Genomic DNA, 27,649 nt, shown 5'->3' with positions numbered 1-27,649 from the left:
AACTTGGCAGACACAGTTCAAGCTTCAATGAGTTTGGCGGGGACAGTCAATTCAACTCCCCATAAGTAGATTTCCCCTTAAATTTCTAGAAGGGGAAATAAATGGGCCAAAAAATAGTAGTACATTTTGAAGGATAATTTTCCAAAGACCATTTATACTCCTACCTGTAATGTAATGAATGTAGTCTCTTGAATCTTTATGAATTTCATAGATGATGAGACAGTATCATTTATTTTTAATTCACCTTTCTTTGATCAACATTTTCTCTCGTGTTGGTTGACTAGTTGCATTTCCTTATTGTGAATTGTATAGAACAAGGAAGTTTTTAAGGGAGCAGGACTGGGAAGAAGGCAGAGCTTGGAGGCCTAAGGAGTGGGATATCCCAGGAGGTGGGTCTGGCAAGCTGGCTGGACAGATGTGGACTCCTGAGAGAGGCAGAGTCCTGGAGGTGATAGATAGGATTTAATAAAGAAAAGTTACAACAAAATTGACTTCTTCCGTCGGTTGGGCACCTAGGATAAAATGTATGCTTTGTTGACAGTAGTACTTACCAGGCACCTTGGGACAGCCCACAGCCCACTTTCCTTCAGTTAAGACCCAGCCAGCTTCCATCAGCTCGTCTTCATTTTTAAGTTATAGTTGGGATTTGCATGATATTTGAGGAAGGTATTAGCCTCTCTGGAGATCTGGGAAAGGATCTTTCTCTTCTTAGAATTTATCAGGATGGTTTCCTAATATTTTAAGATCATAGATGAAGATCAGATATAGTCCAAATAGAATTTCAGATGTGTTTTTAATGATGCTAGAAAATGGCAAGTCTTACAAAGCTTAATTCTTAAAGAAGAAAAATTAACTACAAGGACATTGTTCATAATATTTTATAGCAGAATACATTCTTATGTTTGAAGGGGCAGGCTAATCTTTTGTATGTTAGAGGCCTTTAGTGTTTTAAATAGGATAAACATGCATTTTGTTTAAGGTGTTTTATTTTTAAGTAAAAGAAAAGCATTTTTCTTTTTTATGAAATTTGGGGCTGTGTGTGTTTGCTTTTTGCTAGCTCCTTAAAATCAAGTGTTTTTAGTCATGCTTTTTAAGATAATGAAGAGTTATACATTTCAAAGTATATTTATATTCTGACCTTTGTTAGTTCATAAAAGTCTGCCAAATGCCAGAACTATTTAAATTTGGCTTTGGGACTATGTTAACATGAATAACGATTGACGTAAAGGTACTATATTATTTTAATAAATTGTGGCTTGAGATGATAGTAATTTTAGAATATTTAGGATGCTGTTTTCTGAGACAGGTTATTTTTGTAGTGGACTAGCAGTTGAATGTTATATCTAGTCAACTGCAGATTTTCAGCTCATAATTAGAAATGCCTAAGCAGTCCATATTGTGATTTAAGGAGTTATTAGACCGAGTCAGCAATTTTATGAGGCATCCTTATTAAGAAGTGTAAAAGGAACTTTTTGTAGTAAAAAGGGTATTTTAAAATTGGCATGCATTTAATACATTGTATACATTCATTTATTAAGCACTTTGGTTAGTCTTCATTATTTAATCCTTCTGGGGTTACTTAACATAGAATATGTAATGAAGAACTCAGTTGCTCTAAAAAAAATTGGGTGGAGGGGATTTTGAGGAGCATAAAAAAATGAAGGTGATTTATTAATTATTGTCAAAAGCCTTTTTAATAGTTAGGTGAGTAAAAATTATGATTTTTTAAAAACTATTTCATCAGTAATAAAATAGAGCCACAGTGTAGAAATACTTCTGTTTTCTCTTACTCCAGGAATACAGAATTTCTGTGACATTGGCTCTTTATAGTCATCAGTCTCTTCCAGAACATGTTGAGGACAGGAGAAAGAACTTCCCCTTATTCGTCCATATGTCCACTAGGTCAGCTAGCTCTGGGCCTTGTCCATAATAGGACCCAGTAAATATTTGTTGAATGAATACGCTTTTGTAAACAAACATACCAGCAGAGGTTATTCAGGTTAAGTGTGACCCCCTTTTAAACAACCAAATATTCAAAAGTGGTGTCCACTCATCTTTGGAGCCCTTTCTCCTAGGGCTACAAAACGTTGTCTTTTGAGGGGAAATTTGACTATTTTACAACAGTCAAAAGTCATTCCGAATCTGATCTAGTGAATAAAGAGAGTAATGAATATAGGAAATACCTTTTCTAGTTTTAAAGTTGTTTTTCAGAATGATTTATAAAATGAAAAATGTAGTCATTTCCTTATGTGACTTTTAATCTGACTGTGAAAGTGGTTCGAAAAAAAACCTTTTGAGGACATGTAAAGTTGCTGAAATAAGTATAGATAATTGTGAGAGTCCTTTAAAGGTCAACACTTACTTGAAAGTTCTGTTGCTTTGTTGAAAAATCAGTCTGCTTCATATTTATGGCCAACATTTTGTTTTTCAGGTACATGATTTTTAAATTAGGTAGAGTCCTTATTCATTTCTGTTCATTTTTGTCTAGAGCAGTGGACTGTATTTCATAAGAGCTGCTATTTTTCTTATATTTCAATTTTATACATGATACACCTAATTAAAGCTGGTTTGGTTTTTTTTCTCCCCATTCCAGCAAAAATTTTAGAGAGACAAAAGTGTTTTAATAAGTAATGCTTACAGGTACTACACTGCGATGAAAAGTCATAGGTTAGGTGTTATTTTCTGCTGCAGAAATCAGAATTTCATAAACATGTTCTCAGTAAGAAGGTGTGACATATCGAGAAAGAGAAAGAATATTGGTTTTCTGTTTCCTGAAAAGTGCTGTCTCATATTAATACATGCATGGTGGAGGCTCTGTGAATTTTGTGAATTTGCAAATGGTCCCTTTTCCAATCCATTCTGCAGGTTACCATTAGATTACTCTTCCTAAAATACCACTTCTCTCATGTTGCCTGACTCAGAGGTTTTAGTGGTCTTCCATGTCCTATAAAGCAGTGATTCAAACTTTAACATGCATCAGCATCACCTGGAAGGCACATTGAAACACAGATTGCTGAGCTCTGTCCCCAGAACTTCTGATTCTTTAAGTCTGGGTGGGCCCCAGAATTTGCATTTTCAACATATTCCCAGGTGATGCAGGTGCTGCTGATCCAGTGACTTCAGTTTGAAAAACATTGCCCTAGAATGAAGTCACAACTACTTAGCTTGGTATCCATAGTGTTTTTTTTTTTGTTTTTTTTTTTGTTTTTTTTACCTATTTAGCTTCCTGAGTCATATTTCCTATTTTTTTACCGGGAAAGTACTCTGTTTCACTTGCATAGTTACTGTCTCCAAAATACATCTCGTAAAGGACTTTGCCTTACTTACATCATTCCTCTTCACGTCCTCTCATTTGCTCATATCCATGTCCTCATGAAGCCCTCTCTATATTCTCAACCTCTACAGATCCCTCCCTTCTCCAAATCCCCATGTCATTGATTGTTTCTGTCTTTGATCCGTGTGTCACTAATGTCATGAGCATAAATGTTACCTTCCAGTTAGGTCTCAGACTCCCTAAAAGTTAGAACACCTTTTTCTATCCCATAGGTTCATGGCCCAGAATTTGACAGTAGAAGCGATTCATCTTCAATGTTACCAAAATGAGAAACAATTTAAGTATATCACCAAAATCCTTTACAACCTGGTCAGACTGTGAAGCAGTGTGGCAGAGTGGAAATACCTCTGAACCTCCCTTTCCACGCTTGTGAAATGGGGTTAACAATTCTCTTTTGCGGAGTTGTAAGAAATAAAATAGAAAGTGTATGTGAATCTCTCAGCACAATGCCTGGCAAGTAGCATTATTCAATAAATAGTATTTATTTATTAGCATCTGGGTATTGGTGGGAGTAATAAGCTTGAGATTTTGTTAAGAAAAGGGATTGGCAAGTAAATTGTATTCAGGAAATCATTTCCAGGAAAGAAAAGGAAGTTTTGGCTGCAGTATTGCTGTATTGACCAATAGCTGGTATTTTCTGTCATTGCCTCCCGTTTTAGTTGTTGCCAAAATCCCTGCTTCCTGTGGCCAGAAAGTAAGTAATTGTTTTGCCTTTTCGCAACTGTTATTTCTCAGAAATAATGCTCATCCTCAGGAAAACCATAGAGAGGGTGTTAAACAGAGCGGTTTCTCATTCATTCATCAGTGTCAGGTTACCTCTGACTTCCTGGCTTGGTGTCACTCAAACACGCAGATTTGAGGGGGAAGGAAGGAAAGCTGGGGAGCAGAGTGAAATGTGGAGAAGTACCTTCAGGGCACAGAAAGAAATATTTTGTGAGTCGAAAAGCTGAAAGTGTTTCATTCAGAGATAGCTTTCACGTGTAAATTAGCTCAATAATTAGGCATGTGGTACTTTCATTTTAGGATGTATCTACACCTTTTGTGATAATATCCATTGATTATTAGAGCTGCTACAGCTTTAACTAAATTGGCAGCAGAAAATCTTAGTCCATTTTAAAAAGAATTGAAGAGTGAAATGGAAGACTAATTTAATAATTTGTTCTTGGTTGGTTTTAATCTGCTCTTTATTAACTTTGTAGTTTATGCCTCAAGGATTAGATTTGGAAACAGAACACGAACTAATGTTCTAAAAGTTTACTTCCTTTTATTAAAACATTATACTCTTAAAGACTTTTTGAACATTTTGAATGTTTTTACTCTTAACATATGAGATGACACTTAAGTTACTGTGATTCATCCTAAAATAATAGAAAGCCTTTAATCTATGGTATTTTTAATTTTTAAAATTATTTTATGTTAGAGTTCAAAGCACAAATTATGTAATAAAAACTGATTAATATAGAGAGGTAAAGGTCTTCTTTGCTGGGGGTGAGTATATTTTGGTCTCCTTTTTTCCTATCATTTTTTAATCCCCCAGGTCTGTATTTTTCAATCATAGAATTTCAAATCTGCTTGCTGTTGGTGGTGAAGAAAATAAGAAAAGCTAAAATCAAAGGGTATTTCTTTTTATTTTCCATGCCTTGTCAAATGTTTCTAAATTTGATTGAAAACAGACCGTGGTAATTTTATAAATTTAGGAAAGAGTCTTATTCCAGGGTATAGCAGGGTAAGATGAACTGAAATAGAGCTTTAAAAACAATTGCCTTTGTGTGGGGGGGGGGGAATGCTGTTCATTTCTTTCTTTCTTAATGTTTAATATACACTGTTGTCCCATTAGAATGTACCTGTAAATCTGGGAATTCAGTGTACAGTATTTGCTTCTGTGGTTGTAGTTCTCCACCCACCTGTGATCTGGAGAATTACACTCTAGGTTTTCATAATATAAACGAGCTAGAATTTAGGCACCTAGAAGGTACTTCTTTGAGGGCTAGGAAGAAGTTTGACAAACTGTAATACCAGGTATTGGTCTGAGTTAACCAGTTGCAGATTCCTCATTAGGAAAACTACTCTGGATGTATGTATTCTTGAAAAAAGTTGTGACCTAAATTCTCTACTGTTGACGAAGGTGGTAATAGAATTTTATGATTTCATAGTCAAATATGCCACAGGTAATCAGGTGTTAGTTTTAGCTTTCCTAACTTAGCTTAATTTCGTATTACCTCCATTTTCCTGTCATTTTTTTTTTTTTTTTTGATCCATGCTGTTAATCATCTTCCATCCTTTTATGTTTTCTCTCAGAGAGAGGTGGTGCTAATGGTGTAAAGGTCGGTGGTAGAAGAGTAGCAGAAGTGGGATTATAAAAATTACACGTCAGGTTACTAGTTACCCTAATAATCAAGAATTGACTGTGGTTGTCAGCAGGGACTGAGCAGCGCTGTCACTTCCGAGAACCTTGAGAGGTGAATTCCAGATATTACCACTGGCATGCAGACAGATCACCTTTCTCCTGACCTGCCAGGCACTGGCTGCTACTTTTTAGAATTCCTGAGGGAGGAAGCTGTCCAGTTACATGATTGGTTAGCATATTGTGGGCCTTTGGCTCTCAGTAGAATTGCTCAAAAGCTATCTTGAGAAGTAATGCCTTTGACTGATTTGAAATCGCATGCATCACATGATGTTGCTAGTGTTTTCCGAAACACTGGGGGATTTTTGCAGACAGCACTTTCAGGGGCTGATATGAAGGTGGTAAACCAAATGGGCAGGGAGGGAAGGTTCTCTCTACACTCAGGGTGAGATCACTGCTCCTGTACTTCACTCTGGAGTACCCTGTCTTTGCAAATCTCAGGGAGACAGAACTCATCAATAGCTATAAAAGAGAGTGTCTGTTGAATATAATGCACCCCCAGAGATTTCCATTGTTCTGTAACAAGGCTCCAAGTTATATATTTCTCTTTTAAATAGAATTTTGCCTTAATATTTAAAATAAGAATCCTATTCCTTGATAGACTCTTAAACCTCAGCTATTAATTTGCAGGTATATTTGGCTTATGAATAACAACCACAATAATAATGCCTGATAATTTTCCCTTTTTCTCTTGGTATAAAATAGAAGTAGCGGTTAAGACCACACATTTAATAAAAAGTACAGCCTCTAGTAATACTCTACAATATGCTCCTTCTTTCTCCTAATAGACAGTTTGTTATTCTTGTTCGGAGAATGTCTCCTTAACAGAGTTTCTGTGTAGCTTAATCTATACATAATTAAAGCAACCAATAACTAGATTTTTAAAACCTTATCTTTGCATAGATTTTGTCTCCTTTATCTGCAATTTCAATTCTAGAGTGGTGAAGAGTTTGTAAGTAACTACAACATAAGTGTTTACTTCTTGTTGGGCAATATGCTAACCACTTCACATATGTATTCTCGTTTTATTCTCTAAATAACCCTGTGAATTTAGTATTATTTTTCCCATTTTACGTATAGGAAATTGAGGTCAAAAAGGGTCAAGCCAATTGCCCAGGGTTGCACAGCTCCCTTGTGCCTCGCTGGAGATTTGAACTCGGGTCTCTCTGACCCTCACATGCAGTCTCTCTGGGCCCCAGCAGCCCCTGGGGTCCTGGCGTCCTTGAAGATCTTACCCATCTTGACTAAAGAATGGAACTCCTACCACAGTCACCTCTGTGCCTGAGAAGAAAGTAGAGGAAGCAGGGAGTGAGGGTTGGCACTGTTCCATCCCAGCTTGTGGCAAACAACGTGCTTTAATTCTGAAAGTAAAACCCATATTTACTTTGTTTGGAAAAGCCTCTCTTAAGAGTAATTTTGTGCTCAACATTAAGCATTATGTTTGTTAGTATGTATTCATGTATGTGTATATACCTTAATGATATGTGTATGTGTAATATATACATGGTTATGTGCATGTCTATAATTATCTAAAATAGTGCTTTAAGCATTAATGGAGATAATTGGGAGTTCTGGAAAGTTGTTTAAATCAAAATGGAGAGAAAGATGATAGTCACTGAAAGAAACAAAATGTAAATTTGTTTCCTTTTCTCCCTCTAGTCTTGGGGCAACTATGACTCATAAATTTTAGAAGACATAATTTTGCAATTATTTAATTTTTAAGTGAAAGATTCCACAAAATATGACCATATTGACACAAATGAAATTTGAATTTTAAATTCACAGTAGGGTATATTACCTAAAAAGATCCTATGAGTCAAAAGAAATACGTTACTCACTTGACACTCAAGTTTTATATAGAAGTTGCAAAAAAGGCCTTGATTTGCTCCTAAGAGATACACCCAGACAGTATAACTTTCTAAAATATAAGCAAGTGGGGAGATCCAGTAATCATTCACACTCAAATGATTATTAAAATTTTTTAACATTATTTTCCTTTAATAAATCAGATTAAGAATCATTTCCAACAGTAGTCCTACAAATATTTCGAAGTACCACCTGTGCAAGACACCGGAGAGACAACAGTAAGCAACACAGATGTAGCCACTGCTGATGTGGAATCCAAAGTGTAAAGAGTAAAAAGGCAGAGTGACAAGTGCTGTGGATGGGGAAGTGGCCTGTGGTGGGGACAGTTCTGTGAGACTTGGAGTAAACAGCAAATATGTCACTGACAGATTTAAGGGGTTCAGGAACACTTTCTAAATGAAGCAACATAGTAGAGAGACCCGAGGATGAGAGGAGTTAGCAAGTTGCAGGGCGAGATGGGAGAGCTCCAGGACAGGGAGTGGAGCGTGGGAAGGCTCAGAAGGCAGCTGAAGAACTGAGGCCGCACAGTGAGGCTGAGAAGTGGGTGCCAGGCATGGGACCCCAGAACAGAGCGGGGAAGGATCCTGCCAGGTGTTTAGACTTTACCCTGAAGATCACTGGGAGCCATGGGAGGGTTTTAAGTTGGGGAAATAATATCAAATTTGCATTTTCAAATACGACTAGAGTCAGAGACTCAGCAGGAAACCAGATGAGAGATGAGATGACCCACATGCACAAATGGTTGTAGAGATAAAGAAAGTGAACAGATCCTCGAGATGTTTAAGAAATAAAATTTATAGAACTTTGTGAGCACTTAGATGTGGAGGGTGAGGGAGGAAATGGAACCAAGGGTGGCATGTGGGCTCCTGGTCTGGACAAGGGGTTGGGTGACGGTCAGGATCCCAGGGAAGGAAGGGGAATGGAGAGGGTGATGGATCTGGTTTGGGATATGTTGTGTGAAAGGAGAAAGATTTCCAGGTGAAGAAGGTATGTCATAGGCAGTTGGAAATATACAACAAGCACTGCAGAGAGAGGTCTAGACTAGAGATACCAATCTTGAGACCATCAAGCCATGGAAGTAAATGAGACCGCTCAAGGATAGAGTGTCCTAAAGAAGAGGCTAGGGCCTAGAAGCCTGAGGAACACCAACATTTAAGGGACATACAGAGTAAGAGGTGACAGGGAAGGAGCAATCAGAGATGCAGGAAAAAAAGTGGCAGAGTGTAGCACCTTGGAACGTTTTTAGATATTTAATATTTTATGAACTGAGTCTCAGTTAGCAGTGACAAATGTTGCTTAGAGACAAGATACAGACTGAAAAGTGTCTTTTGGATTTGGTAACAAGCAGGTTGAAGGTGACCCCTACTGGGGCAGATTCAGTGTGGCATTCTGGTTGGAAACCCTAAGAAGGTTGCTGTGGAAGGGACTGGAGAAGTGGAGTGGTAGCTGCAAGATGACAGGGAACAATGGGAAGGCAGTAGAGAAACAAAAGGCTTGCAGGACACTTGAGCACACAGTTGGGGTTGGCAGCCATGGATTTGTGATGGCTCCCTCTGCTCACTAGTTTGATTTTTCCTTAGCAGGATTCAGCTACTCTGCCATATTTGGAGAAGGCAGACAGATAGATTTACCTAGCCTTCAGGTTTTTCTAGGTGTTTAGAACAGAGATCCCCAAGTACTTTAAAAAAAAAAATCTTATATGAGGTACCATTTGTTTGTAAAAATATAAATCTACTCAGTTTTGGTTAGAGAGGTTGGGGTGGGAGGGAGGAGATATTTATTATAAGATAAAGGGGGCATCTCATGGATCCAGGTTAAGAAGTGCAGCAAGACCTCACAAGGCCAGGAACTGCAAATATGGAAAGCATCAGGAAACAAGACTACTATTTCTCCTTTCTTATCCTGGGCTACTTAGTCTTTTGTCTCTAGACATATCTGCTTTATCCTTTCCTCTACCAACAAGGTCTCTATAAATTGGTCCTCGTATTTACGTGGCCAATGAGTTTAAACACTAATAGAGTTTCTAATAAGTATCTCTGAGGCTCAATTCCAAATTCCCAGAGTGGAGAATCTGACCCAGCTTTGGCTAGGTGTCTAATCAGCTATGGCCAGGGGGTGAAGTAATGATTTTTAGTACAAAGGTAGCCATGGCACAGAGCCTCCTAAGTAATGGAAAGGAGAGGGTTGCCTGGCTGCACGAGGTCTCCTAACATCTCTACTGCATCCAGACATCTGCTTTGCTGCATTTACCTTTTTGGGAATTTCTCTCGTAGGCTTATTTGTCAGAGGCAGATTGTCTGGGGTTCTGCTATATGTTCACTATAGAAAGTTCTGCCTTCTCAAAATTACAGCCTACCAACTTTAGCATCTTCATGTTGTTGTATTAACTGTGATACAAACATACCTACAAAATATCATTTCATGAACCAAACTTACCTGCCCTGAGATGGTCACCATTTAACAGCTCATATTGCTGCTTCATAATGTGATGAAATCCAAACACTTTAACTTTTATGGTGACCAACTAAAACACATACACAAGAATTTGATTCCAAATTTACAAAATAATCAGGTCTTACCATTCATCTTTTGAAATCCTACCTGTCCTGTCCATCAAGACCTGATTTAAATCTTATGCATTCCATAAATTCTTACCTGTTCTTATCCCCTACCAGCAGAAAATCATTTTTTCCCTGTGTTTTTATGACTCACTTTGTTTAAACCCCTTTGTTTATTACATTCTTCCTGTTAAAGGCAGTGTATGCAAAAGCAGTGAGATGAAAGAGCTCTTGGCCTTGTCACTTATTAACAGTCCAACCCTGTGTGCATACAGAGGCCTTTGAGGGTGTTTCTCATCTGTAAAACTTGTTAATGCCTACCTTTCATGGCTGCCATCAGGAGCTGGTAAGTGAAGGGATGCAATACTATTTGCATGTTAGGAAACCTATACGGATATTGATTATTTAAGGAAATAGTTTAGAGGTTTGAAAGACCAGGATTCTAAACCCCTATCTGCCACTTGGTAATTCCTGCTATGGCAGTGGGTGAATTACTGTTCTTCCTTGTCTTGGGCATGTTGTGTGGTGTGTTAGTTTTCTTTTGCTGCTATAACAAATTATCACAAACTCAGTGGATTAAAACAGTATCTCATGGTTCTGTAGGTCACAGTTGGAGAGGGCTTGTTTGGTTTCTCTGGGTCTCATAAGGCCAAAAATGAAATGTCAGTGGGCCTGGGCCCTTATCTAGAGGCTCTGGGGGAGAATTTGCTTACAGTTCATTCAGATAGTTGGAAGAATTTAGTTGCTTACAACTGTAGGATTGAGGTCCCCATTTCCTTGCTGGCTGTAAGCCAGGAGACTCAGCTCCTTGAAACCACCTGTCTGTCTCCTCACTGTTGCCCTCTGTTATTTTTTCATTTCATTCCTTCATTCACTTGTATAAATAAAAACTGTGTACATATGTGTGTGTGTGTGTATGTGTATATATATATATGTATATGGTGTACATAATAATGTTTTGAAATATGCATACATTGTGGAATGGCTGAATCTAGCTAATGAACATATCCATTACTTCATACACTTTTCCTTTGATGGTGAGAACACTTAAATCTACCCTCTTAGCAATTTTTGAGGATACAATACGTTCTTATTAACTGTAGTCACCATGTTGTACAATAGATCTCTTAAAAATATGGAGTACTCCATAAATTTGCATGTCATCCTTGCACAAGAGCCATGCCGTCTTCTCTGTATCGTTCCAGTTTTGGTGTATGTGCTGCCAAAGCGAGCACACCTCGTCCATTTTCAAATCAGCAACATCCCATCAAGTCCTGTTCAACTGAATCTCTCTGACTGTCCCTTCTGCTACATCTTTTCTACCCCCAGCTGAAGAGTGTTCTCTGCAATTAAAGGTTTATGTGATTAGATTGGACCCACTGGATAATCCAGTCTAACTTCTCTGTGCTAAGGTCATCTTAATTATCCTTAGGTAACTTTCACTATATCAATCAACTCTCTTTAGCCATCTAAAATAAAATATTCATAAGTACAGGGATTAGGGTATGGACATTTTTGGGGGGGGTCGTTCATTCTATTTACCACTTTTGGGTACTGTGTGTGTGTACAGTATGTGAAGCCAAGTACGGTCCCTTGGGTACACAGAGTTACTCAAAGCCATGGGCAAATTGTGTGGCCTGTTGCTGAAATTGTGCTCAACAAACAGAAGCTATTACCTAAGAGGTATTTTGTTCTTCAGGTTACTGGTAGGAGTAACTCAAATCAAAAGAAGCTACCTAGGTTTATGGTAGTTCCTTTGTATAGCCAACTCTTACTATTACAGATAAACGAGAAGGAAAGCAAAGATTTTTCCACATTTAAGGAGTATTGATAAATAGGAACAATATTTCATTCTTAGGACTTTTGCTGAAGCCTTATTAAGTGCCTTTGATAAAGTATCTTTTTTTTAATCCCGTTATTGTTCCTATTTTTAAAAATGAGTATTCTGAGCCCAGGGGTATTTAAGGTGACCAGTATTATAAGACTACTAAAAGTCTTGAATGAAAAATAATTATTTATGTTTATTATTCCTGCATCTTAGCAGGTATAGTGTTGAAGTTAGGAGAATAACTCTGGAGCTAAACTCCCTGCATTTTATTTCCTTTTCTGCTATTTATGTGTCCAGTGACCTTGGGCGAGTTACTTAACCTCCCAGGACCTCAGATTCTTCATGTGTAAAAAAAAGTTATTATTGAGAATTAAGTTACATGTGTTTATATATGTAAAGTGTTTAGAATTGTGACTAGTACATAGTGCCATGTAAATATTAGGATTATTATTCTAATTGAACAGCTTGCTTTAAATGTTGATTCTCAACCAGGGCTATTTTGCTCCCCAGTGTACAATTTGATAGTGCCTGGAGATACTGGTTGTCACATCTGAGAGGATGGGATACAGGCATCTAGTGTGTAGAGGCAGGGATGCTTGGTGAGCATCCTACAATGAACAGGGTCCCACCCCCAACAAAGAATTCTCCACCCCTAATGTCAGTAGTGCCAAGGTTAAGAAAACCTCTTTTAAACCAGTGACCTTTTATGGTTTTAGTAACAACTTCATTTGCAAATAAGATATTCATGTAACATTAGTGAGATTTTAATAGGATATGTATGACTGAGAGCCATGGGGCTCTGAGTTCTATAATGAAAGGAAAAGTAGAAAAAACTTTTTCTGGTAGTTAAAAAAAACCTTTATATATCTACTTGTTTATTTTTCTATGTAACAGATATCACAGGGAAAGAACTTGTTTAACCTGTGGAATATACAATTTGGGGTAATAAATACTCTGCTCTTGTGAAAAATTGAGTAGAATTTCTAATTTTCTTAATTTCCTAATTTTCCAGAAAGGTGTTTGTTTGTTTGTTTGTTTGTTTGTTTGTTTGTTTTCTGGTGATTATAAAGGAAAGAAATTACTTGAATCTGGGAACTTGCTGTTACTATGTATGTTGAAATACACAAGATAACTACCCATTACAGTTACCTGTTTAGAATTTACCTACATTGTAGTGTATGATTTGCAGGGCCTGAAACATTTTTTTCCAGTGTCATTTTTATTTTTGAATAATATCCAAGGCTGTGCGTTTGCTGTCTCCACTCCTTCCCACCCCGTAGACATATCCCATAATTCAGAATATTCTTTAGAATATCCTTCAACTACTCCTCTTTCCACCACCCCTCACCCCATCACCTACACTTGGATTTTAACTATTCACGCTGTCTTCATCACTACCCAAGACTCTATTTATCCATTGTTGTGTTCACAGAATTTGTCCTTTTTGATGATTGGTCAGTTAGTCATCAGCACCTACATTAGCCTGATGTCCACAGAGGGTAGGAAAGAATCTGGTACATTCACATACCTTCTGCTGTCTTATCTACTTGGAGAAGACACAAACACAATAACCTGCAGTTGTAAATCATTATTATGGGTTAAGCAGAACATTGACGTGCATGCTGGGCATCAATTAAGTGCTCAAAAATACTTGATAATCAATTACATAATTAATGATACAATTGCTAAATATTGGTAAAATATATAAGATTATGGTCATATTATAATGGAAATTTGTCTTGTGGTATTTAACACATTCTTGGTTTATATAAATTTCGGCAAAAGGAAAGTTAACTGCAGTGAGGATGATATCCATTCAGTCCCTTTTGGTCATTATGTTACAACTTTGAATCTATAGGCATAAAGGAAGCACTCTGGCACTTCATTTAAAAGGAAGAAACAAAACATTTTTCTTTCAAATCATATCTTCCATATTTTTTAATTAGGGGTAGAAATTGGGAAAAGGAGTTTACAACAGGATAATGTTTTGTAGTGTGATCTTTTGTTGAACTTCACAAGTTTGTATTTGCGATGCTTTCTAAAGTGGTGGAACAGTGATAACTGCTTCACAGACTGTGATTAAGAGGCATCAGCTTTAAATGCAGTTGGCGTCTTTCAAGGGTTTAGGCAAAGTCTAGCTGGTTTCCTGTGCTCTCGGGCTGCTAGAATGGAGAACCTCTTCTGTCGGCAGCCACCTTGCTGTGGACTTGGTTGCAGGCCTGAGCACCACATCAAAGATCAAGCTGCATAGCAGCTGAAAACTAGTTAAGGCCTTCCTTCAATTTTGAAATGACTGTTATGCAAATCTTATTTTGCCATTTCACAATTCAGAACCTTGTGCTGAAAACATTTTGGAAAAACTTGTAACAGCTTTGCTGGTGAAATATAGAAAAATGCTTAAGTTTCTCCATCAAAGATTGGTTGATCTGAGGAAGGGAGACTTGGATTACAGCGAATCAGCATTTACATATGCTATAGTATAGAAAGAGCTATAAACAGGATTGGCTGAGTAGCAAACACCACGGACTATGCTTCTTGCCTGATTTAAGTGTTTATAATGACATTTTGTCGTGATAGTCTGGGGTGGTGGCTAGAGAGGCCCAAAGACTAGAGATCGTGCTAGGAGGACAGTTCCTTTACAAGAGATGGTTGGTTGCCAGTGGTCTGGATTTCAAAGAAATAGCATATCATAGTAGTCATGGTTCAAAGGTGAACAGGGACTAGTACCCAGAGGTTCAAGTCAAGGAGAGAAAAGAAAGTAGGAGTAGAATCAGAATTGCAGTACTTAGTAACATTGATAAGATTGTCACATAGACACATAGCTGTGCACTGGTGAGCCCCTTGTGGACAGGAATTGAATGTAGCTGTAGTTGCTCAGAAGATATTTGTGGAAGGAATGAATGGTTCAGCCTCGCACAAAGGAACAAGTGGGAATGGAATTTGGTCTGGAGCATTTAGTACTAGGATAGGTTCCACCCTGCTGCCCAAATGAGGCTGCTGAACACCCTCACCATTGCCCAGCATAAATGTTTGTAGATCATGTATTTGATCCATTAGACCTCTGTTCTTTGTCAGTACAGTTCATAGGTGAGTAGTTAGTTGCTGGAAGGGTGACCTTCTGAGACTAGACCAAAGAAGCAGGCAGGATGGACAGATCCCTCATAAATCCTGACAGAGGATCCAGGTAGAAGGCGAAATATTCTCCTGGTTGGGAGGAGCATTTTAAAGAGGAATATTTTAAATCAAGTTAGAGAGTCCTAAGCCAAGGACAGTATTTTATATTCCGTACTGGGAAGGTATTTTCTCTCGACAGTAGAAGGTCATACCTCTCTATTTGGAGCAACAGTCTTGTTTCCAGAAATGAAGGGTATGGAATTCTAATATTGTTCAAACAATGAAAAGAAAATACATAGTATAAGAGAGTCAGTTTATATGGAAATTGGTAGTGGAAGATCACAAGTATACTGACCTGTTTTAAATAATATTTGGTGTCATCATAATAAAACTTTGGGAAAAAGTTGTATTCTTTGACATACACATATATCTATATACGAATTTGAGAGAGAGAAATTTTACATTTGAGAAGGAGAAATTGTAACCTATTTATCATACTCCATAAAAGTAGATAGAAATCAAACATTTCAACTAGTGTTATCAGAAGCACAGTATTTAGTAAAAATACTGTCTTAAAAAAAACCTTTTAACCAGAAACCTTTTCAGAAAGCTAAAGCTGTTTAATGTAGTTAATAAAATGTTATGCAATTATTGGAGTAATTCGGTTTTTACTAGCACCGTGGATAAATTATATTATAAGGAGATGCCTTAATTAATTTTTGAGGTTTTTTATCCAAAAGTATAACATAGTCTTCTTTGATAACAATACTTACTTGAATAATTTATCACAACAAATATTTCACTTTTTTCAAACGAGGTGGAGGTAAACTACTCAAATTGTTCTATGATATTGCTGTTTTCTTTTTTTTCTTTTTTTTTTTCGTCTTTTTCGTGACCGGTACTCAGCCAGTGAGTGCACCGGCCATTCCCATATAGCATCCGAACCCGCGGCGGGAGCGTCGCTGCGCTCCCAGCGCTGCACTCTCCCGAGTGCGCCACGGGCTCAGCCCGATATTGCTGTTTTCTAAGTAAATTCAGGAACGCTAACTACATACTACCTCTTTTTTTGACCACTTGTTCCCCTCCTCCCCCATCACTCATTCAAAACTTGATCACAGCACTTGGCTACGATAATTTCTTTGGTAAATTATACTATTTATTATCATACAACTGTCAAACCTTTAGAGTGCTCTCAGCTACCAGACAATATTATGAAATGAAATATTGCAGGTAAAAACTTTCTATTTTCCTAAATTGGAGGTATTATGTAAGTCCAGTTTTAATCTGATCACTCAAGTTTTAAAAAAGCAACCAACCAAAGCTACTTAAATGTTAAATTCATTAGGGGTTGGTAGTAGATCAGTTAATAACAAAATAACCTTAGTTTGAACTTTAAACAAAACTTGTCTGACTCCGTGATGATTAGGCCACTGTAGTTCTCCTGGCTTTCGTCTCATTTATGGTAGCAGAACAGCCACTGTGACCACACATCTGTATGTGTCACACCTACATTCAAGGCAGAAGAAAGAGGGAAAGCAGGTCTACCTGCAGACCCTGGCAAGTGTCTCATTGGCTGGGACTTTGTCACATAGTCACCAATAGCTATGGAGAGGCTGAAAGCACACATGTGGCTTCTACAGCTTCTGTTCCAGGGATACGCAAGGGAAAAGGAGCTTTGGGTGTAGGGTGAGTCGATCCATAGTATCTTCAATGGATAAAATATATATACCAATTTTTTCATTTTTATTACTTTGCAGCTTTGTCTACACTTTTCAAACAGTAAAATAATTTGACCTCTGCTGACAAATTTGGCATTTTTTTCTTATTAAATTTATGGAGATTTTTGCCTGATTTTTAAGCTAAAATAGCTGAACAAAATTGGAAGTCATTGCACTCAAAGCTAATAATAACTAATGCAGTTTATTTTAACAGGTCACTGAATCTGGTGTATATTTAATGCTGGGTACTTGCCATCTAGCTACAGTAGAATGAATGATGATTATCTTCTTTTACCATTTGGGGGAAAAAAAAAACAGGCATTATCAGATTTTAAAGCTTTACCAGAATAGTTAGAGTAATGTATTTTCAGGCCCAGGAAATACTTGCCATCACTTGCAAAATCTCTCAGACCATCTTTAATCCATAGAAAATATGGTTTGTAGGATGGTAATGATACAAGTCTATTAGATGTTAGTGCTTGCCTTAAAAAATGGTACTGTAGTCCATTTTGAGTTGATTTTGGTATATGCCAAGAAGTACAGGTCTAATCTCATTCTTCGACATGTAGATGTCCAGTTTTCCCAGCACCATTTATTGAAGAGGCAATCTTTTCCACAATGTATGTTCTTGTTGCCTTTGTCAAAGATCAGTTGGCTGTATGTATGTGGGTTAATTTCTGGGTTCTTTATAATGTTCCATTGGTCCAAGTGTCCATGCTGTTTTGGTTACTGTAGCTTTGTAGTATAACTTGAAGGCAGGTAGTGTTATTCCTCCAGCTTTATTTATTTAATTTTTTTTGCTCAGGATTGCTTTGGCTATTAAAAGAAAACATAGGAAAAACACTTCAGGAAGCAGGACTGGACAAAGACTTTACGAGTAAGACTCCAAAAGCACAGGCAACGAAAGAAAGAATAAACTAATGGGATTATATCAAACTAAAAAGCTTCTGCACAGCAAAGGAAACAATTAGCAGAGTAAAAAGGCTACGTATAGAATGGGAGAAAATATTTGTAAAATATGTATCTGACAAGGGATTAATATCCAGAATATACAAAGAACTCAAAGAACTTGGTAAAAAAACAGGTAACCTGATTAAAACATGGGCAAAGGAGCTGAATAGGCATTTCTCAAGGAAGATATACAGATGGTTACCAGACACATGGAAATACACTCAACATTACTAAACATCAGCAAAACACAAATCAAAACCACATCAAGATGTCTTATGCCAGTTAGACTGGCGATTATGAAAAAGACAGAGAATAACATGCTGGCGAGGATGTGGAGAAAGGGGAACCCAACACTGTTGGTGGGCCTGTAAATTAGTGCAGACATTACAGAAAGCAGTATGGAGATTTCTCAAACAGCTATAGATAGAACCACTACATGATCCAGTAATCCCACTGCTGGGTGTATACCCAAAGGAATGGAAATCATCATGTTGAAGGGATACTTGCACTGCCATATTTATTGTAGCTCTGTTAACAATACCACAGAGTTGGAACCAACCTAAATGTCCATCTATGGACGACTGGATAAGGAAAATATGGTATATATACACAATGGAATAATACTTTGCCATGAAAAGGAATGGAATACTGCCATTTACAGCAACATAGGTGAACTTAGAGTTATGTCAAGTGAAATAAGCCATGCACAGAAAGAGAAATACTGCACGTCCTAACTCATAAGTGGGGAGCTAAAAAATAAACAAATTTTTAAAAATGGAAGGAAAGATACAACAATCAGTAATTTGTTGAGCTTTCAAAAGGAGAGGATAGAACTGAGGCCACCACAGGTGGGAAAGGGGGAGAGGGATGGGGTTTAGCAAGAAATTGGTAAAGGGCCACAAAAAATTATTACATTGTATAATGTTGAATATGTTAATTATCCTGATTTGTGCATCACATATTGCATACTGCTTTTGATATTCAATACTATACCCCATAGATATGTACAATCAATTATGTTTCAATTAAAGAAATAATATTGTACTGTATGTAGTCCAAAATGATTGTTTCCATTTTCAGTAATCTTAGTAACATATCTTAGTAACATAGTAACATAGAAGTTTAAATGAAACTAGTAGAGAGAGCTTTGAGAAATAATATCTCTACTTTTTTGGTTTTTTGCATGTTTTTAACAAGGATGATGTTGCCAATTAATGGGCGATTTTTAGAGTCCTATTGACATTTAAACTAGTATATTGAACAGTATGTCTTTTTTCAGTAGCCACAAAATGAAATTGTTAGGGTGTTCTGTTGGTGATGAAATGTCATCTATGATGAAACCAAGAATAAAGATTATGAGATTACTGTGTAAGATGCCCAAATAAAAATGAACAAATATGTTTCAAAGGAAAGAACTTTTAGCAGTTAAAATTTATGAAAAGCAAAGTCCTTTGTCAACCTGTGGAAGATAACTTTATCCCTACGAAGCACCAGAAGCAAGAGTTATTCTCATCTCAGTTCCTTAATCTACTAATATATTTAATGTTTTTCCTTGAATTCACAAAATTTCAAATGAAGGAAGATTGGAGGCTAGTTCTGCATGTTATGTTTCTGAAAGTGTCACTCTTAAGAGTTAAATTTATCCAGAATAATTAGATAGGTAATAGAAATATACAAAGATATATACTAACAACACATGAGTGACACTTTATCTGGAAGTTTATTTGGCAGGCAAGTTTCCCTCACATTGCAGGAGTCACACATTTCACTCAGGACAATGTGTAAGACAATATGTCTTAGGCTTCAGAGTCCGCCTGAATTTACAGTCAACTTCCACCACTTGCTCAAGGTCTGACCTTGGGAAAATTATTGAACCTCTGTGCAATGGACTCAAAATGGGGGAAGTACCTTGCTCGCAGGGTTGTTGTGAGGAACTAAGAGAATATGTAAATACTTTACATACTCCTACATCCTGATATAAGTGTTCAATAAATGCTGGGTATTTCTGTTACAGGGATGATAAGAAAATACTTTTTGGGGGACACACCAATTATGATTTTAAGTCTTATAGAATCACTAGTTGCCAACCTCAAGATTATGCTTAGGAATCAACATTTCTAGTAGTAGTACATAAATATTACATTTTATAAGCAGTTTTTAAAATATTCTCTTTTTATACATTTTTATTATTGTTAAGTCCAGATAATTTCTAAAACTGTCATTTGCAGTATACAAAGTGATTACTTTCAGAATCTTACAAGATCTTGGATTCTAGGATAACTTCCATGTATTTGTTAATAACGGACAATCTTTTTTCAAATTTCTGGAAGGTTCTCAGGTTTTATTTCCACTCTCAAGTTTTAAGAATTTTCATCTCCTTTGATTAACCCATCAACCACAGCTTATGGCAAGAATTTGTAAACATTCACATCCAGATTCTTCTTTTCAATAGGGAAGTAAGAAGTTGTAGCTCAGTGCCATATAAAGTTAAGACAGGGATGGAGATATCCCAGCCCCATCTCTGCTGGAACAGGAAAGTTGATCAGAAAAGAGAACAGAGGTCAGTGTGGGGAAGGGGTCCTGGTGCTCAGGGATGGGCCAGTTTCCCCTCACATGCTAACAGGAACACAGACACATAGACATATTCTGATGCTACTTGCAGAAAAATAAGTCAGGTGCTCTTGAAGTTACAGTAGTGACTTTGGGTTGTGGGGGGGCAGTGCTTAAACAAATCTTTAATCACTCAGTCCCACACAAGGCGGCTATCTCACAGTTTACAAGTTGTGAGAACACATCAGAATCCTGGGCACTATCGCTGCAGGCAGCCTGATTGTAGCTCCCTTTTCCAACTAAGCTTTTCTTCCTTCATATTACAACACCTGCAACCACAGGTCCAAGGAGAACCTGGCCAGCAACGATTCCCATCATAAGCATGGAGGGCTGAGGAGGAGGTGGCTCCCATCTCAAGGGGAGGGGGTTCAGGAGCCCCTCATGCTGCATGTGGCATGTGTATCTCTGCCTCTGTCCAGAAGGCACCACCACAGCTGCCCACTTCTGGAAGATTTCATCCCCTGCAGCAGGATCTCCACAGGCTGTGGCCTGGGTCTGTTCCTCCCCATCTCACTGCCAGGTCAGGGTGATCACTGTAGGGCAGAAGCTCAGAGCCCAGCACCTCAGGTTGGCTTCACGGTCAGATTTGGTATGGTGAGTCACACATATTTTTGAGGGGTCTGAGCGCTGCAGCGTCACCTTCCCATTCTCCAGGTATCTGTACAGACGTTCCACTCACTCCCCCTCTGCATAAGTCCTGCGAGGTCCCACTTCACTGGACGCCTCCCACTTGAGCTGGGTGAACTGAGTCCCCGTGTCCAGGAGCGCAAGTCCTCATTCAGGGCTCTGTAATCCACGCTGTCGTAGGCCCCTGCCTCACTCTGGTTGTGGCAGCCAGCACTGTCTGCAGGCTCACTCGGAAATTCTGTCAGTAATGGACAATTTTAAGAGTAATCATTTCAGAAGTTTAAAAAAACAAAAAAACAAATTTTCCTGTAACGTGACATTTTCTACCCAATCTATTTTTTATGAATTCTACCCTCATGAAGTAAGAACTTACAAAATTACAATTCACAAAGCTTTAGTTAAGATGATAGTGATTTCAGGTTTTAATTTGAAAAGGAAGCATTTGTGCCCTGCAACTCTCCTTTTGATAATAACTTTATTCATAATTGCCAAAACATGAAAGCAACCAAGATATCCTTCCGCAGATGAATGGATAAATAAACTGATACATCCAAACAATGGAATATTACTTAGCCCTAGAAAGAAATGAGCCATCAAGCCATGAGAAGACATTGAGGAACCTTAAATGCATTTACTAAGTGAAAGAAGCCAGTCTGAAAAAGCTACATATTACATGATTCCAGCTATATGATATTCTGGACAAGACAAACCGTGGAGACGGTAGAAAGGTCAGTGGTTGCCAAGGGCTGGAAAGAGGGAGGGATGAACAGGCATAGCACAGAGGATTTGGGAGGCAGTGAAAATACTACATATGATACTATAATGTGGATATATGTCATTATACATTTGTCAAAATCCATAAAATGTACAATACCAAGAGTGAACTCTAATATAAGCCGTGGACTTTGGATGATAATAATGTGTCAATGTAGATTTATCAGTGGTAATCAGTGTACCACTCTGCTGCATGATATTGATGTGGGAAGGTTGTGCATTTGTGGGTACAGGGAATATATAAGAATTCTCTGTACTTTCTGCTTAATTTTGCTGTGAACATAAAACTGCTCTTTAAAAAAAAAAGTCTATTTTAGAAAACACACAAAAGAAAAGGAATACTTATTCCCTGCAGTCCTGCAACTGTGTCCTCTTGATAAGTGAACAAGAACAGGGCTTGACGCTCTAGGGCCAATTTGTTTGCTAAAAAGAAAAAGAAAAAAGAAAAATTACAATTTTAAAAGGTAACTATCCATGGTTTCGCTCGTTTTTATAAAATTCAAGCTAGTTCTCTTTCATTGATCACTAATTGTTTTCATAATTAGTAACTTTACTATTAATTACTACTAATAGTTATTAATAACTTCATAGTATTTATAAAGTTTCAAAGAAGAATCTAAAAGAATAAAAAGTTTAGTCTTTATGAACTTGACAAATCTCTCCCTAAAGATAGCAAATTTCAGTTTTAAAAAATTCATTGTATCACTGTTGCAAAAGGATAAATGTAGTGAAAAATTGAAGCTTGTAGAATGGCATGCATGAGTTAAAAGAATTTTTAGGCTAGCTTTTTTGTTGCAAATGTTGAAACTAAAAAAATCTGTTGAGATGAGACACTACATGAGAATAACATTTGTTTTCTATGGGATAGTTTTTTAGATCGCCTTAGAATCTAAAGAGAGCGTCATGATAGCCCAGTAGAAGATACCATTTTCTCTTGATTGTGAAAAAAGATCCGTAGTTGCTGATAATTCCTACCTTGGGAAAGTCCTATCAGGTCGTGGCCTGAGGACCATGCAGGGAAGATCAGCTGGTATTACAGGCTTGACCCACAGAGATTTTAACAGGGCTAATCTAACGAGTACACTTTTAGTGTTAATAGAAAATCAGCCTAATAAACCAACCAAAAGTCCTGAGGTTGAACTTTGAACTTGAATGACATCTTCTGCATAAAGAGACCATAGTCATTAACCACAAGACAGATACTTTTGAGGAGGAAATAACTGCAAGTGATAGACCCTCAGCTGGTGCAAAAGTATTCTATGTAAGGAAAATTTTCTCAACTATAGTGCTGCTTTCCAAAAAGGAATGCACTAGCTATTCACATATAAACAAGCCCTTTTCTAACCTCTGACTTTTCAAATGCTGAATTACTATCCTTTAGAATGTTTTAGAGAAATGGGCTTACATTTTAATCAAGTGTTTCTTTTTTGATTTTTGTTCTGTTTTTTGCCCTGTACCACCTTCCGTTTGCTAACAGCACAGTAGTTTTATAAAATAATTTCAGAATTTGGTCATAAAGAAAGAAAACTATTAAATATATATAGTCCAATTTTTGAGCTAGAACTATAAACTGGCTTTTTCTTAGAAGAGTGAGATACTTAGAAACAGGACAATCAGTCCTTTACGAGTAGCAATTACTTGAATTCTCATTTTTTAAAACTGGCTTTATCAGAGATTCTGTCTAAGGAAATTGCTGTTGCTAACTACTCTTTCAGTGCTCAGTGGCCCATTAGGTTCATGCAGTAGTATTAAATAATTTTTCTTTCTTTATATATCTTCTGCCATCTAAATATATATATATTAAAATTGGCTATAAGAGAATCCAGGACATCTGAATCTGTAGAAAATTCACACACATATACATACACTGAGTTGTTAAGAGGCAGCCTTGAGTACCTGTTAACAAGCAAATTGGCACACGTGGCAACAAGAAAGTAGTAGTAGAATAGTGGGAAAAGGAAAGAAAAACCACTCTACACGAGCCCCGGTGGTGGTGGTAAACCTCAGAAAATATTGCTGTTGAAGAGAAGTGGTGTCAGTGTAGTCAGCAGCTTGGCATGAAAGAGAGGGATTCATGGCTGTCCATAAATCTAATGGCAGGCCAGTTTGGAGCAGAGTGAAGCCATCTTGTGTGCCCAAGGAGTGTCTGGGGCCAGGAGGAGAAGAGTAGGGTCAAGAGCTGGAGCTGAGAGCTACGTGGAGAGGAGAAAAGGGCAGGAGGTTAAAGGACGCAAGGCAGGCGGGGGGAAGGTGGTGCTGTGAGGTTCTTTTCCTGAGCCAGCTCACAGGCCTGATGTGTGTGTGTATGATTTTGGTGCCTGGGCTAGCCACAGCTTCTTGGACTCCAGAGTGGTCTGCCCTCTGTGTGGAGCAGTGGGAGCACTCAGAGGGCTGCAGCTACCTGTTTTAAGGTTTGCAAGCAGCAAAAACGTGAAGGTTCTAGGTCGCTGGAGTAATGGAGAGAATCAAAATGAGAGAATTCACAGCTTTCCTCTTCCTTGCTTGGTGCTGGGCCTCAGCTTCCCCATCTGTAAAATGGGCATAATAATTCCCCAGGGAGAGGTAGGTGGTAAGGATTAGGTGGGGTAAATTTTATCAAGTTCCCCTCACAGTGCAGTGTGGTAGGTGTTTGACAAAGTTTCTTCACTTCCTCCTTGACAGCTCCCAACTCTCTAACCCACATTTCATTTGTAAAACAGAATATTTAGAATTCTAAACACTTTCTAAAATGTGCAACTACTACTCCAGTGAGAAAAGAATTGCTGAGAAGTTGATGTGTCATGCTATACACATCTGAGGTCTCAAGGACTGTGCTAGTTTGTGGCAAGGAGACGGCACTCTCAGTGGGGCCAGAGCAGTCCAGGAAACTGGCACTGAGGGTAACCTGTGCTGGAAGTGCACTGGAAGCTGCTCGCTGAGCTGTGGGAGGCAGGGCTGGTGGGAAGCTGCATGCTTGCAGACCTAAAAACAGCAGTTAGGTCTAGACAAAGGCCTGTAAACTAGGGGTTGCAGTGCATACTGATCAGCTGCAGGCTACCTGTGGATCACAGATATTTTCTCCCCTGAGCCAGCATAGAGTTTTTAGAAAAATGGCTGTAGTCAGGGCCTTCACTCTTGTTTTACCACATTCCCTATCATTTTCAGTTGCCCTTGACCTGGCCATCCTATTCCTGTGTGGCCCTTCAGTTTTGACCCCATTTTTGAGCCATAGGCAGAGCAAGGGCACAAGCCAGAGAGTTGGCAGTGGAGACAGAACCAGGGATTGAATGTGCTCTATCCTTTTTTCCTAGGGTTGCCAGCTGAAATGCAGTACTTTAAGTTAAAGAGGAATTTCACATAAACAACAAATAGTTTTTTTAGTATAGGTATATGCTATGCAATCTTGCTATTTCCTAAATCTGGCAACCCTACTTTATTCCCATTTATAATTCTCGCCCAGGTATCAATAGGTACTCTATGAGTAGTTATTATCATTGTAACATTGGGAAAAGAATCTTGGAAATAGGACACCTTAGCAGTGGCAGTGAAAGGGAAAGAAGACTAATGTACTTCAGCATTTGAAAGAGGCAAATTGAGCAGGGTGTATGAATGAGTGTTTTGATTTGATATGGGGTAAAATTGTAAACTATTGTGGCTGAGAGCGTTGTTGTTCTGTGCTGAGCGATGACAACTAGAATGCGACTGGACACAGGGCCTCTCTCAGTGAAGAACTATGTCAGGGTGAGGATGATTCCAAGACCGTCCTAATTGGCATCTTGATACCTGTTAAATGAGAGGGCACTAAACACTGTCAACTGTGATTATGATAGACTCCAGCCCTGTGTTCTCTGTGAATGCGGAGTCATACCGGGCTCTGTATTCTGTCACCTCTAGGTAACATTGGCCTCTCTTCTTTCCTATCCCATCAATTCCCCTCTCCCTGAATTGTCCTGCCCACTCTGAGTTTAGTTAAATGTCCGCTTTCTTTCAGGCTGTTCTCTAATTCCTGAAGCCTGGGAGGACCCTGAGGAGGTGGCATGTGAGAATAAAAATCAGTCACACTCATTGAGTGTCTTCTGCTAGTCAGATGTGTTGTCACATTTGGTCTCCTGACTGTGCTGTCGGGGAGATATCATCATCTGTTTTTAATAAGCTTTATTTTTTAGAGCAGTTTTACTTTCACAGCAAAATCGAGTGGAAAGTATAGAGAATTTCCATATGCACCCTGTCCCTGTCCCACACAGGCACAACCTCTCCCACTGTCAACATCCCCCACCGTAGTGGTACATTTGTAACAACCAGTTATTCTTTTTTTAAGGATGAGAAAGCTAAGGGGCTGAGGGATCGGACCCTTAGGCAGCAGGGCCCAGGCTCACCACTGCAGCCTACTCCTCATGTACCTGTGACAGCCCTGCCGCAGTACCAGGACTCCCACTGCCCAGTGCTCCTCCTGGTCCTCTAAGTCTGCATTCCCCAGCGAAAGGGAGGTGGAGGGATAGCATTAGATAAGAAGAGGAAGGGGTGATTAGACTGTTGTCTTGTGTTCCCCTATCTAGAAATTCTTTTCCAATGGATAAGTAAGGGTTTGGAGAAGCTGCAAGTTGATTTCCTCAAGTTACTTTTTATTTTTGTCCCTTCCTTCCCTTTCCCAGTTCTACCAAAAATTTAAAGAAAGAAGGTTGACACAATGACCCTAAAAATATTTTGTGTTGAGATTTTACCTGAAAATTCTAGAAGTTTCTTCTAAATGACGTTCAAGTAATATTAAGCAAAGTTTGGTAGAAACTGCTATCAGGCTTTTAAAAATCAGTGTTCTTCAAAGCATCAATCCTAAATATAATTTTAAGAGCAGTGGCATACCACTTTCGGCTTTAACAATCAATGAGTTACATGGATCTCCCAGCCTAATCCTTGCCTGAACTAGACACAGACCTTTGTGTCCTCCAGCACAGTGGAGAAGTGAGTATCACTGGCCTACAGAGTTTCTTCCCTTTAGTGTCAAACACAAGCAGTTGTACAAATGAGCCAAAGAGGGCCTGTCTGTTGGCCTCTAGGTTGCTTATTTCTTCATTGCAGGCTGAGACGCATTAACTCAAAACCCACCAGCACCAAACTCAAATTTTTATTCATCTAATTATTTTAAGAATAGCCCAAATAAGCACATTTTTAACCACTTAGAGCCTGCGTGCTTTACATATTCTGTGAAACCTTAACCTAGCATTTGTTGGCCATTGATAAAATAGAGCTTTGTGGTTTTAAGATTCCAAGCTACTACCGCCCTTCAGAGTTCTCTGACCCAGGGAGTCCCTACCATGCTGCTAAGCAACATCACTTAGTCCTAAGCCCTAAACCTAACCCCTGTCACCCTGGAGTTCCGTTGCCCCCCCCCACATGGTTGCTTTCCCTGCATGGAAGCCCTACCCCTCCCCGCAGTCCATGCTGTGTGAGACGTACCCTCTCATGCAACCCTGTCCAAGCACCACCCAATAAAGCTTGTGTGTTACTGCTTCTTGTGGTCATATCTTTTTTCGCAGATCAGCTTCCAAATCCCTCAAACAAACCCCCTGCACAAATGTACCTGGCAGAACGATTATTTCATGAAAATCAGTATATGAACCTTCAGAACTGAAGATCGGCCCACGTTACCTTACATATGGAAGGGACCCTTTCTGCTCTTCATTCTTTCTTCCTCCACCTTTTAAATACCAAATGGTTGTATATATTTTTTAAAATATATATGTATATTTATGAAGAGTTTTTTTTAATACTATAGATTTTCCCAGTTTTGTGTATATTTGGCCCTCCTGTTTATGTTACTCAGAAAAATTATGAAGCTCTTTCAGATTGCAAAGATCAAAGACGTGCTTAGGTTTTTAATAAGAATAA

The 27,649-nt window shown here is 38.4% G+C and overlaps 1 protein-coding gene, 1 non-coding gene and 1 pseudogene across 2 annotated transcripts in view; 1 reads left to right on the top strand and 2 right to left on the bottom strand.

The window, feature by feature from the left end:
• The window catches only part of MAN1A1 (mannosidase alpha class 1A member 1), a 155,836-nt gene that overhangs the window by 9,450 nt on the left and 118,737 nt on the right, over positions 1-27,649 (top strand). The window lies entirely within an intron of this gene.
• LOC134379342 (U6 spliceosomal RNA) lies at positions 11,292-11,397 on the bottom strand. The gene has a single exon (XR_010023744.1). It is a non-coding gene; the product is annotated as a U6 spliceosomal RNA (small nuclear RNA).
• Positions 20,513-24,735, bottom strand: LOC134378177 (HLA class I histocompatibility antigen, B alpha chain-like; annotated as a pseudogene).

This window comes from Cynocephalus volans, chromosome 5 (genome assembly GCF_027409185.1).
Source record: "Cynocephalus volans isolate mCynVol1 chromosome 5, mCynVol1.pri, whole genome shotgun sequence".
In the NCBI taxonomy this organism is placed as follows: Eukaryota; Metazoa; Chordata; class Mammalia; order Dermoptera; family Cynocephalidae; genus Cynocephalus; species Cynocephalus volans.
The sequence above is the reverse complement of the archived record's forward strand: the minus strand, read 5'-3'. Positions and strand labels throughout refer to the sequence as shown.